This window comes from Camellia sinensis, chromosome 2 (genome assembly GCF_055761805.1).
Source record: "Camellia sinensis isolate YWXY chromosome 2, ASM5576180v1, whole genome shotgun sequence".
Classification (NCBI taxonomy): Eukaryota; Viridiplantae; Streptophyta; class Magnoliopsida; order Ericales; family Theaceae; genus Camellia; species Camellia sinensis.
This window is the reverse complement of record NC_138962.1, coordinates 166,713,529-166,724,227: the sequence shown is the minus strand read 5'-3', so window position 1 is coordinate 166,724,227 and position 10,699 is coordinate 166,713,529. Positions and strand designations below refer to the sequence as shown.

General features: G+C 34.9%; 1 long non-coding RNA gene across 1 annotated transcript; it reads left to right on the top strand.

Annotated features, from left to right (window-relative positions):
* Positions 1 to 463: 463 nt before the first annotated feature.
* On the top strand, positions 464 to 2,348 carry LOC145819737 (uncharacterized). The gene is made up of 3 exons (XR_014360501.1): positions 464 to 645; positions 1,435 to 1,885; positions 1,986 to 2,348. It is a non-coding gene; the product is annotated as an uncharacterized LOC145819737 (long non-coding RNA).
* The last annotated feature ends 8,351 nt before the right edge of the window (positions 2,349 to 10,699 follow it).

The window sequence follows — 10,699 nt, the reverse complement described above, 5'->3', positions numbered from 1 at the left end:
TAGTTACATGAGGGTAATTTCGGAAAGAGAAAAGATGTGACATATTCACACCAAGTAGGTTGTGCACTTTATATACTAATATAGATATGTAGTCAATATACATATTAACTATCTATCTATCTATATTGTATGTTAAAATTGAGGAACCATCAGGAGTGAGCCATCCCTATAAAATGCTTTAACAAAAAATACTAATTTGCGAGTTTACCACACAGCCACCTCTAGCAGAGCCATCAAGCTTTACCACGGGTCCTGCACATTGATGGAAGGTATTATGTTGTGGATACATTGTTTTCTTTATCTTTTGGTTTACGAAGATTTTGTGGTGCTTGATTCCCGATGTGATGTCCATTCTCTTCACTTACGTTGGAGATACTTGAGAGTCTTTCTTCTTTAATAGGTTCACCAAAGCAAATTACCTACTTCTCCATGGGATGGGAGAGCATTTTCATGTGGAAACTCCCATCTTCTGCACAAATATATTGCACCTACATGGTCTTAGCTATGTTTCTAACCATCTTTTGCCTGGCCATACCGTAACTCTCACTCCTGCATTCTTATTCCTGATTGAAGGCAGTGCGACATGGTAGAGCTCTTGTGCGAGTATCATTCAACAGTAATCTGCAGAAGTCGGACTACATTATGGTAACGGCTGATCCTCTTCAAATCCTGGAAATATGTGCCTTTAAAAGCAGATATTCCTTTCTTTCATAGGATATTAGAGTGTTGAAATTGTACAAGAAAACTGCAGGAAAATGTTTACTTTTGCATGATTATGTCCTGAAAATAGCTTGCCTCTATAAACTGCAGTAATTCTAGAAATTATTCAAAACACTAGTCCAGTCATTTTTGCTTAAAAACCCTATTCTCTTTGTAGCATTTTTCTTCGCTCACCATACACATGTGCACACATGTATGCACCCATACATGCGTTTGACTTTTTTGATTGTTTGCAGACACCTGCATAGTGGTGCAAGATTAGCACCAGACACTAGATGTCTAGAACTAGGATATTGTTGAGGACAATACAGTTGAATGTGTAAGGAGAGGCTTCTGTTTGTGCTAGATGACACAAGCAGCAAACGATAGAGGTTTGGAATTCTTTAAGTGAATGCTGAAGCTAGATCTAATGGCTGATAGTTATTTGTTGCAATTATAAATTAAAACCTTATAAGAAATTTATTTTTGAATCACTCAGTTCTCTGTGTCTGAGATTGTTTTACTTTTACATGGATAATTTTAGTTTGGGCTGCATGTGAGCTTATTTATGATTTTCTCTCTGTTCCAATGAGTTCATAATAATTCTAGATTATGTTTAAATAAGTCCTCAATTTATTATTTTTTTTATTCTGCTTTCAGTGCAAGCCTTTTCTGGTATTTTTTATGTAGTCCTCTTTGCAATTTAAATCACTGTTAAATTGTGAATTTCTTCAGAATGCAGTTGGTTCTCATTTATACCCTCAGAATCCAGTCCTCCGCCTTGGAAGTCAGCTCAACTTCAGTATAGAAGGTTGGTGTATGATAAAATTTTACATTAATTTTTAGTTGGTCACAACTAAAACTCACAAATCCATTTCGGAAATCTAGATCTAAAAGACAACATTGAATTAATGTTTAAAAAGCCATACTAATTGTATATGTCAGGTAGAAATCTTAGTCTGAAATTGATGAATAATTCAAATGCTATTTTTTTTGGTCTGAAATCTATACTAAACCATTGGAACAGCTTAGCTCAGCTAACTCTAATCCTTAAGTTGGATATGCCCAGTAGTTGCAGGAATGCCATCAAGGATTTATCCGTTGGGTTAAGCTTGAAAGCTCAAACATTGAGTGTTTATATTTAAGAGCTTCTTCCTTCCATGCTATTGGAGAATATAGAGAAGCGGTATTAGGGATTCTTTTTCTTGGTTTTCCCATTTAAACTACTGGGCATCATGCTCAATTCTTCTTTGCTTTGGTTTACTAAATTTCATTTTATGATAAAGGTGAAGGATTATGATGCAGAAAATTACAAATTGTATGAAGAAGTTGGAGAAGGTGTCAGCGCCACTGTTCACCGAGCTCTCTGCATTCCTTTGTGTTGACTGGGATTTGGGAATGTATCCTGCTCAAAATTGTCTTTGTTGTACATGAACCTATTATGATTGATTGAATACGAATCCCTATTCTGCAGTGTAATGATGTGTAATATGCTTGACTATTCCATTGCATCTGCATGTGCAAGCAAATGACTTAACCTATTTTTTCTTTTTATTTTTTGATTGTGTTTGTTGTTTGATTTTGGTTCAGACACAATCATGTAATGTTTATTTAGTCAATATATTGAAGTAGCTGTAAAATTTTATTCATATTATTGTTATTTTTCAGCTTTATTACAGGTATGTTTTTTTAGTTAAATATAACAGATTCAGAACAATTTTTTTTTTTAAAAAAAGAGCTATAACGGCGTTTTTTCAAAACGCCACTACAGTGCCAACGGACATTTTTTTTAAAATAAAAAAATCTATCACGGCGTTTTAAAAACGTCGCTAAATATTGGATGACGTCATTTTATCATTATTTATCGCATTTAGCGGCGTTTTAAAAACGCCGCCTATACTAATTTTACGACGTTTTTAAAGCGTCATAAACTTATAGCGACGGTCGCGTCCTCGACGTTTGGTGATAAACGTCACTAAAGGAATTAGCGGCGTTTTTCATACATATAGCGGCGTTTTTAAAACGCCGCTAAAAGTCATTTTTCTAGTAGTGACAATTATTTGATAAGTACACTTAATAAAATTACCAAGCACATTCACTTTTATGGGTCACTCACGCGGCTTATCAACCTCCTGATTTGATTGTTACTCTGAAAAATCACCTTAGATGTAACTTTATCAAACTTGTCAAATCTATTGATTCATTAAAATTAACATGCATATTCATTTATCACCACGTGTTATCATCCGATAAGGTGACATTTTCGGTACAAACAATAAAATAAAATAGATGAATTATATAAAATAAAAAGGTGATGAAGTGGTGGAGATAAGAAATAATGTGAAAGATGAATATGAAATAACTTTTGTTAATTTTGTATATGCAGACCTTGAGTAAATAATATAATATATACATTGATATAATATATATATATATATATATATATTGTGTATTTGAAAGATCATGAGTTTTTTTTACCTCATTCATTACTATTAAACTACCAAATGGAATAATTGCTTTTGATGAAATCACATGAATAATGGTTTAAGATACATATTAATTTTGAAATAAAAACTTATAACTGATATATTAAAGAGAAAATTGTTGAAAAATCCAATCTGAGGAAGGTATAAGGCATTAGGTTTGGTGGATATTTTTTGTTAGTGAGGCGAGAAGTTTTTTTGTTATTGTTTGTACCAAAAATGTCAGCCACGTGTCTAGGTAGTGAGCCAAAATTGGTAGCTTTAGCAAATTGAAATATGGAAGTTAGTGATTCTTGGTGTCTACACAATCAAGTTTTGTCATGATTAGCACAAACCCCTTCGAAATAGGGGATTGCCAACTGTATTTATCAACAATAAATATATATTAATTATATTAAATATATATGTATTTATTTATTGGTTCTGTTGATAGAGATGATGGGACACATGCCATCAATCTAGAAGGCAAGGAACTCCACTACTAGAGACATCAACGACTACAATTCAAATGCTCAAATGGTTGCAAGATTTATGGGATCACTTTGACCAACATGGGATACTTGTCATTCATCCAAGGCCCAACCCTTCCACCCAAAGGCTCAGATCATGAGGTAGTTACAGTCAAACCCAAGTCTTGAGGAGCACACAACTAAACCCTAAAGAGGAGGAACAAAGTGGGACATGTGTCACTTTAAGAGGAGGTTCAGCACCCTACTAACCAAAGTGGTTGCAGATTTTCAGAAAGTGGTTGTAGATTTTCAGAAGGATCCAACATCTATAAATACAAGAAATGAAGATGGAACAAACTCTAATCAATCCAACATTCAACACAATTTAATACATAGCTTAGTGCTATTTATCCTTAATTTAGCCCTAGTTTAACTTATGAGTAGACTTGAAATGCATCTTTACCATAGATTTAGCCTTAGATCATGACATCCATGTCAAATTAATTATTTTTGGCCTTTATAGGCATTGTTTTGAGACTTAGATTATGTTTACATCCATTTTGTTATGCTTTTGAATTTATAAAAGTATGTGTTTTGTTATTCATTTCCCTTTATTTACCTCTCTTTTTGACGTTAAAAACTCCATGGAGATTTTTAGTCCTCTTAATTGAGGCAAAACAAGAACAATGAAGTCTTTTATGTATTTGAGCCTCACAAAATCTATTGTTTTTAGAAGTTAGTTTTTTCAAAAGTATTTCCACAACTTAGGCACTGTTGCCTTGGTATGCCCACAAATCACTCAAAACCTCATAGTTTTAACCAAAGCTTATGTTTTTAAGTATATTTTGTATTTTTTGCACAAAAATCTTTTGGCACGCCCATGGAACCCATGGAGTTACTAAGGGAATATGTCAGGAAGAGGTAGATAAAAGAATCCCACATGAGGCAAGCAACTTGGTAAGGCATCACCAGACACTTCTGCCTTAACTACACATCATGCTTCTACAACACAACAAGTCCTATCACAGGAGTTGCAGAGTGCCACAGAAGAACTCAGAAACTGTGTCATTATAGGAAATCGTGAAATTTCCCAAGAGATCTCGTAATCCTTTAATGAGATGAAGGAGTCCCAATAGGAGCTTATGAGGATCATTAACAAGATGATGGCCATGTTTAAAGATAAAATGCAACCGTCTGCTCAGTTCCCTGCCCCACAATTTGGAATCATTGGACAACAACTAGAAGGCAGCATGCCTAAAGGTCCAGTGATCGATGTTTTAACTCCTTCTGCAAATGGTTAAAGTTTATCATCCATCATCCTTATTCCAAGAGGGTGAGTTACAGACTCTAGGTAGCATCCTGTTCAGAGGACCCCAGAGAGAAGGGCTGATTCTCCTGTTTAACAATCAAGAGTTTAGAGTACTCTCGTAGAAGATTTTGTTGCACCAAAATGGAATCCTCATAACCCATTATATCATCCTCTTGTAGCTGGTCTTGGGAGGCAATATCTGTTTGTCCAACCCCCTGTTAATACAGTAGACATTTCTGGTTCAGAGTCACAATAACCTTCCTTTGTGAAGAAGAAGTTCTCTCAGAAGTTATACCACACAACAGAAAGTATCAAGGAATGTTTTGAAAGAGCAAATCGAGAGATTTCTTGTTCTGTTACTGCACCTTTGAAGGAGCCCACAAGGGCCATTAATGAGCTAGTGGCCATGTTTGAAGAAATGGGGCAGCCGTTTTCATAATCGGCTATTTTATAAGTTAGAGCAACGGGACTACATCCCAAAGGAATTTTGCCTAGTGCACTAGTCATTACTCATCTACAACCTCCTTGGGTCTATCAAGGATCTATGTCCAACACTCTTATTCTAGGAGGTCTTCGTTTAGATTGTTGGAAAATGGTTTAAAACCATTAATATTTTGAGCTTTAAGTAATGATCCACACATTATTTTAGGTGGGTCAACATAGCAATTTTATTTCTTGTTATGTAGTGAACAAGAGTATGCTGTATGGTTGTTAAAACCATTAATAAGTGAATGAGAAATCAACTCATGAACATAAATTTTGTAAGGAGGGGAGTTATGGACAGAGGTAGGCTCAATCCAAAACACACACATGCGGGTGTGTGTTGGGTTTGGTTAGCACTTATAATTTTTGGAGAAACCAATTTTGGAATATATATATATATATATATAAAGAAACTGAATTTTAGTTTTTCAAATCTTGGTCCAACGGTCACCTTCCTTGACTGAAAAAACTGAATTTCAGTTTTTTAAATCTTGGTCCAACGGTCATTTACCTTGACCGAATAGTCACATATGTGACTGTTGCTTGCTACGGTTTGTGAAGTATATAAAGGCATTGCAATCTCTCATTTTATAGGTAGAAAAACCATTGATTAGATCCTAGTTTTTTGTCTTCTTGTGGTAGTGGACAAAACCATCTTCATCTTCATTTATTTATTTATTTTTTGTTTGTTGAGAGAGTTCTTACCACATATTTGGTTCACAGTACACATAGATTGTAGTGCTACTTCTATGTGTAGGTGATTGTTGTTTCCTGGAGACAGGACGTCCATAAATCTCAAGCACCAGTGGAGAGGGCGAATTTCTGTCTTAAAGACACAGTGTCCAAACATTGGCCTCAATCACACAACTGTTATTTATTTTGTTTTTGGTTACAGTACTTTAAGTATTTTCTGTTACTTGATTTTTATTTCTTGAATATTGAATTTCGTTTTTGATATTTAATTAAATTAATTAATTTACCGGGAGTATTTTTTCAACAATTTTAAGACAAAATTCCTTTTTCCTAGTTAAATTAATTGTTTTGTGACTGTTATTTCAGTCTGTTTTTTTTTCCCTGGTTTTTTTTTTTTCCATTCTGGTTTATGTTCTGGATAAAAAAAATAAAGAAATAAAAAAAATGTTTTGCTCTAATTTAATTAATACATATTTGATACGTATGTTTGTCCGTGTGTGTCTACTAATCTGGTACTGGTTTCCTTTTTATCAAACATAGTATTGGTTTTGTGTTCATCAATTTATTTTTTAATTGTTTTCCATTGGTGGTCAAAACTTGTACTAGTTTGGTTGATTGTATTATTATATTTTTTGGTTGGGCGCGTTCTGTGACTTTCAAATTTCATAGATCATAATATCTGTTTGGAGTTTGTTTTGGTTTCTGTGTTCGTGGGTTCAAGGTTTAAATAAATAAAGATTGAAAGTCTTTTTGTGTTTAGTTTGAACTCTGTAATTAAATAAAATAAAATTAGTTTTCTAGTATTATTTATTTATTTGTTTTGTTGTTACCATTTTTACATGTACATATTTATTGTGAGATATTTTCTGTTTTAATAAATTTATTTATTAAACAAAAATGACTACTGAAAGTGGTGTTACGGGGAGTGGTGTTCTTTCGCCTGTTGTGCACACACTGGTTGCTCCTATACCAGTTGTCTCTCATGGTCCTGTTTCTGGAACTGTTCCAGTTAATCATGGAGAGAAACCTAAAAAATTCAGTGGTGTCGATTTCAAGAGATGGCAACAAAAAATGTTGTTTTATCTTACTACACTGAATTTGGCAAGGTTTTTAAGAGAGGATACACCTACGCTAAAGGAGGATGAAAGCGATGCTCTGGTTGTTGCTGCAATGGATGCATGGAAACATGCAGATTTTCTTTTACAGGAATTATATACTGAATGGATTGGACAATACATTATACAATGTATATAGTCCAATCAAGACTGCAAAAGAGTTGTGGGATTCCTTGGACCGTAAATATAAAACAGAAGACGCCGGAACAAAGAAATTTGTTGTTGGTTGTTTTCTTGATTATAAGATGACAGATTCCAAGACAGTGATCAATCAAGTCCAAGATCTTCAACTCATTCTGCATGAAATACATGCAAAAGGAATGTCTCTGAGCGAATCTTTCCAAGTGGCAACAATAATTGAGAAATTACCATTTTCTTGGAGGGATTTTAAAAATTATTTGAAACACAAACGCAAAGAGATGTCATTAGAGGATTTGATTGTTCGCTTAAGGATTGAGGAAGACAATCGTGGGGCTGAAAAGAAAAATGGACGTCATCTTATGGAGGCTAAAGCAAATGTAGCGGAACAAAAGTGACAAAAGAACAATAGTAAGAAAAGGAAGCATCCTGGAGAAAGTTCCAAACAAGGGTTCAACAAGAGTTAGAATTTCCAGGGCAAATGCTATATATGTGACAAGCCGGGGCATCGTGCCAAGGATTGTAGCAAGCGATGAACTCAAGGAGGGAACATGAAGAAAAAACCCGCTCAGGCCAACATAACAGAAGAAGAGAGTCTTTGTGCAATGGTTTCAGATTTAAATTTGTCTGGAATGGTTTTTAAAGTCAATTTGGTGAGTAATCCCAAAACATGGTGGGTGGATACCGGCTCTACTCGCCACATCTGTTTAGAAAAAAAGTTGTTCTTATCATATCAAGTGGTAGATAATGGAGAACAACTTTACATGGGCAATTCTTTGACTTCTAAAGTTGAAGGAAAAGGAAAGGTGGTACTAAAAATGACCTTAGGAAAGATGCTGACTCTCAATGAAGTGTTGTATGTGCCAGAAATTCACAAAAATTTAGTTTTTGGATCGTTGCTGAGCAAGAATGGTTTTACATTAGTTTTTGAGTCTGATAAATTTGTACTGACAAAGAATGGGATGTATATAGGCAAGGGCTACATGTGTGATGGGCTCTTCAAACTGAATGTAATGACTATTGTTCCAACTATTAATAAGATTAACACATCTTCTGCTTATTTGCAAGAGTCTTCATGTATGTGGCATGGTAAATTAGGACATGTTAATTATGATACTTTGCGTAGATTAATTAACTTAGAATATTTGCCTAAGTTTCAAATAGATCCAAATCACAAATGTGAAGTATGTATTAAGGCAAAGTTAACTAAATCACCATTTCAATCAGTGGAGAGAAATACCGAGCCACTAGATTTAATACATAGTGACATTTGTGCTTTGAAATTTGTTCAAACTCGAGGTGGGAAAAAATATTTTATCACTTTTATTGACGATAGCACTAAGTATTGCTATGTATATTTGCTGCGAAACAAGGATGAAGCCTTAGAAAAATTCATTCAATATAAGAATAAGGTTGAGAATCAACTTGGTAGAAAAATTAAGGCAATAAGGAGTGATGGAGGTGGTGAATGTATTGGTAATTTTTGTACACAAGTTGGAATCATTCATCAAACCACTGCGCCTTATATACCTTAGCAAAATGGGGCTGCTGAGCGTAAAAATCGAACCTTAAAAGAAATGATGAATGCTATGTTAATAAGTTCAGGATTACCCCAGAACTTGTGGGAGGAAGCAATTCTCTCTGCTAACTATATTCTCAACAAAATACCCCATAAGAAAACACTGAAAACTCCTTATGCATTGTGGAAAGGTCGACAGCCTTCTTACAAATATCTGAAAGTGTGGGGGTGTTTGGCTAAGGTAGCTATTCCTTACCCAAAAAAGGTCAAAATAGGACCTAAAACTATTGAATGTATATTTATTGGGTATGCAGAAAATAACAGTGCCTATCGATTTTTAGTACATAAAAGTGATAATTCTGAGATCTATGTTAAATACAATCATTGAGTCAAGGAATGCATCGTTTTTTGAACATATATTTCCTTGTAAAATAACACAAGAGTCTCATTCTCCTAAAAGGTCTTATGATGATGCATTTAACAATAATCAAGGACAATTTAGGGAACATCAAGAAGAGGAAAACATGGAAGGACCTAGGCAAAGTATGAGAGCTAGGAAAATTAAATCTTTTGGTCCTGACTTCTTGACGTATTTAATGGAAAATGAGCCTCAAACTTATAAAGAAACAATGTTGTCACGACCTAAACCCGCCCCTGTAGGTTTAGCACTGTAACCGGCCAGTAATCCGTGGATTACCAAAGGCCTCTGAACAGATTAGCAAATAATAAGGGGCTGCGGAAGCAATAATACAAAATAGACAAGGTCCAATGAGCTGTGATAACGTACATGGGACAGAACATTTCAAAACTTATTTATATATACATAAACATGCCAGTCCAGATACACAATATTTACAAGGTAATTACAGAATATACTTTCCAAGACCTGACTTTATAGAGCATACACAAGGACTAGCATGAATACAAAAGCAACCATGGCATTAGGCTTCGTTCGGAACCTCCTCGGGAGGCACAACAGTTAGCTGACAAAACCAGAACAGAAGGCCGTAAACTCTGGCCCTGGTCAAGTGCCGGCTCACCTACATACATAATATAAACTATGAGCGAAACCCAGTGAATAATAATAGAGTACAGGGTTTCAATGAATGAGTTCGTACAGATTTAGAAATCATAATTCAGATTTGTATCAAATTCATCATTTGTCCTGATCATATACAGACAGAAATCATAAGTCATGATTAAGTTTACGTGATACATCCATTAGCACTAACAGAACAGAATAGAACAGAACGTATACACGTGAGGTTACGAATAACCAGTTCCATAAAGGAACCTTCGGATCCAGGTAACAGAACAGAACAGAAGCTGAGCCCCTGTGACAGTGCCTCCAGTACGGGTAACAGAGTGCAGACAGAAATAAGTTCCATAAAGGAACCTCTGATACTGGGTATCAGCTAAAAGATATCACATGATGCTAAGGATGTCATGAATACATATCAGAAATTGAACAATCATTCATTGTACAGAACATATCATTTCAGAAAACAGATCTTGTTTTATCACACAGAAAGTAGATACAGCTTGAACATAACTTTACTAAATTATTACTCACAGTTGGCCTTGAAACAGACAGACAGAGCAGATTGATCACACAACACGCGGCACGTGACCTACATAACACATAACAGATACACACTTGAAACACACGTTCTAATTGTACAAAACTTACGTTGTTGGCTCTTAGTGTGTTTCTAACCTTTAATCCTCAATAAAGAGCCTTAAACATGGCCTAGGAATGCCTAGGATGGAATGAGGATGCAAAAATGCCTTGAAAACCATTTCATAAATTT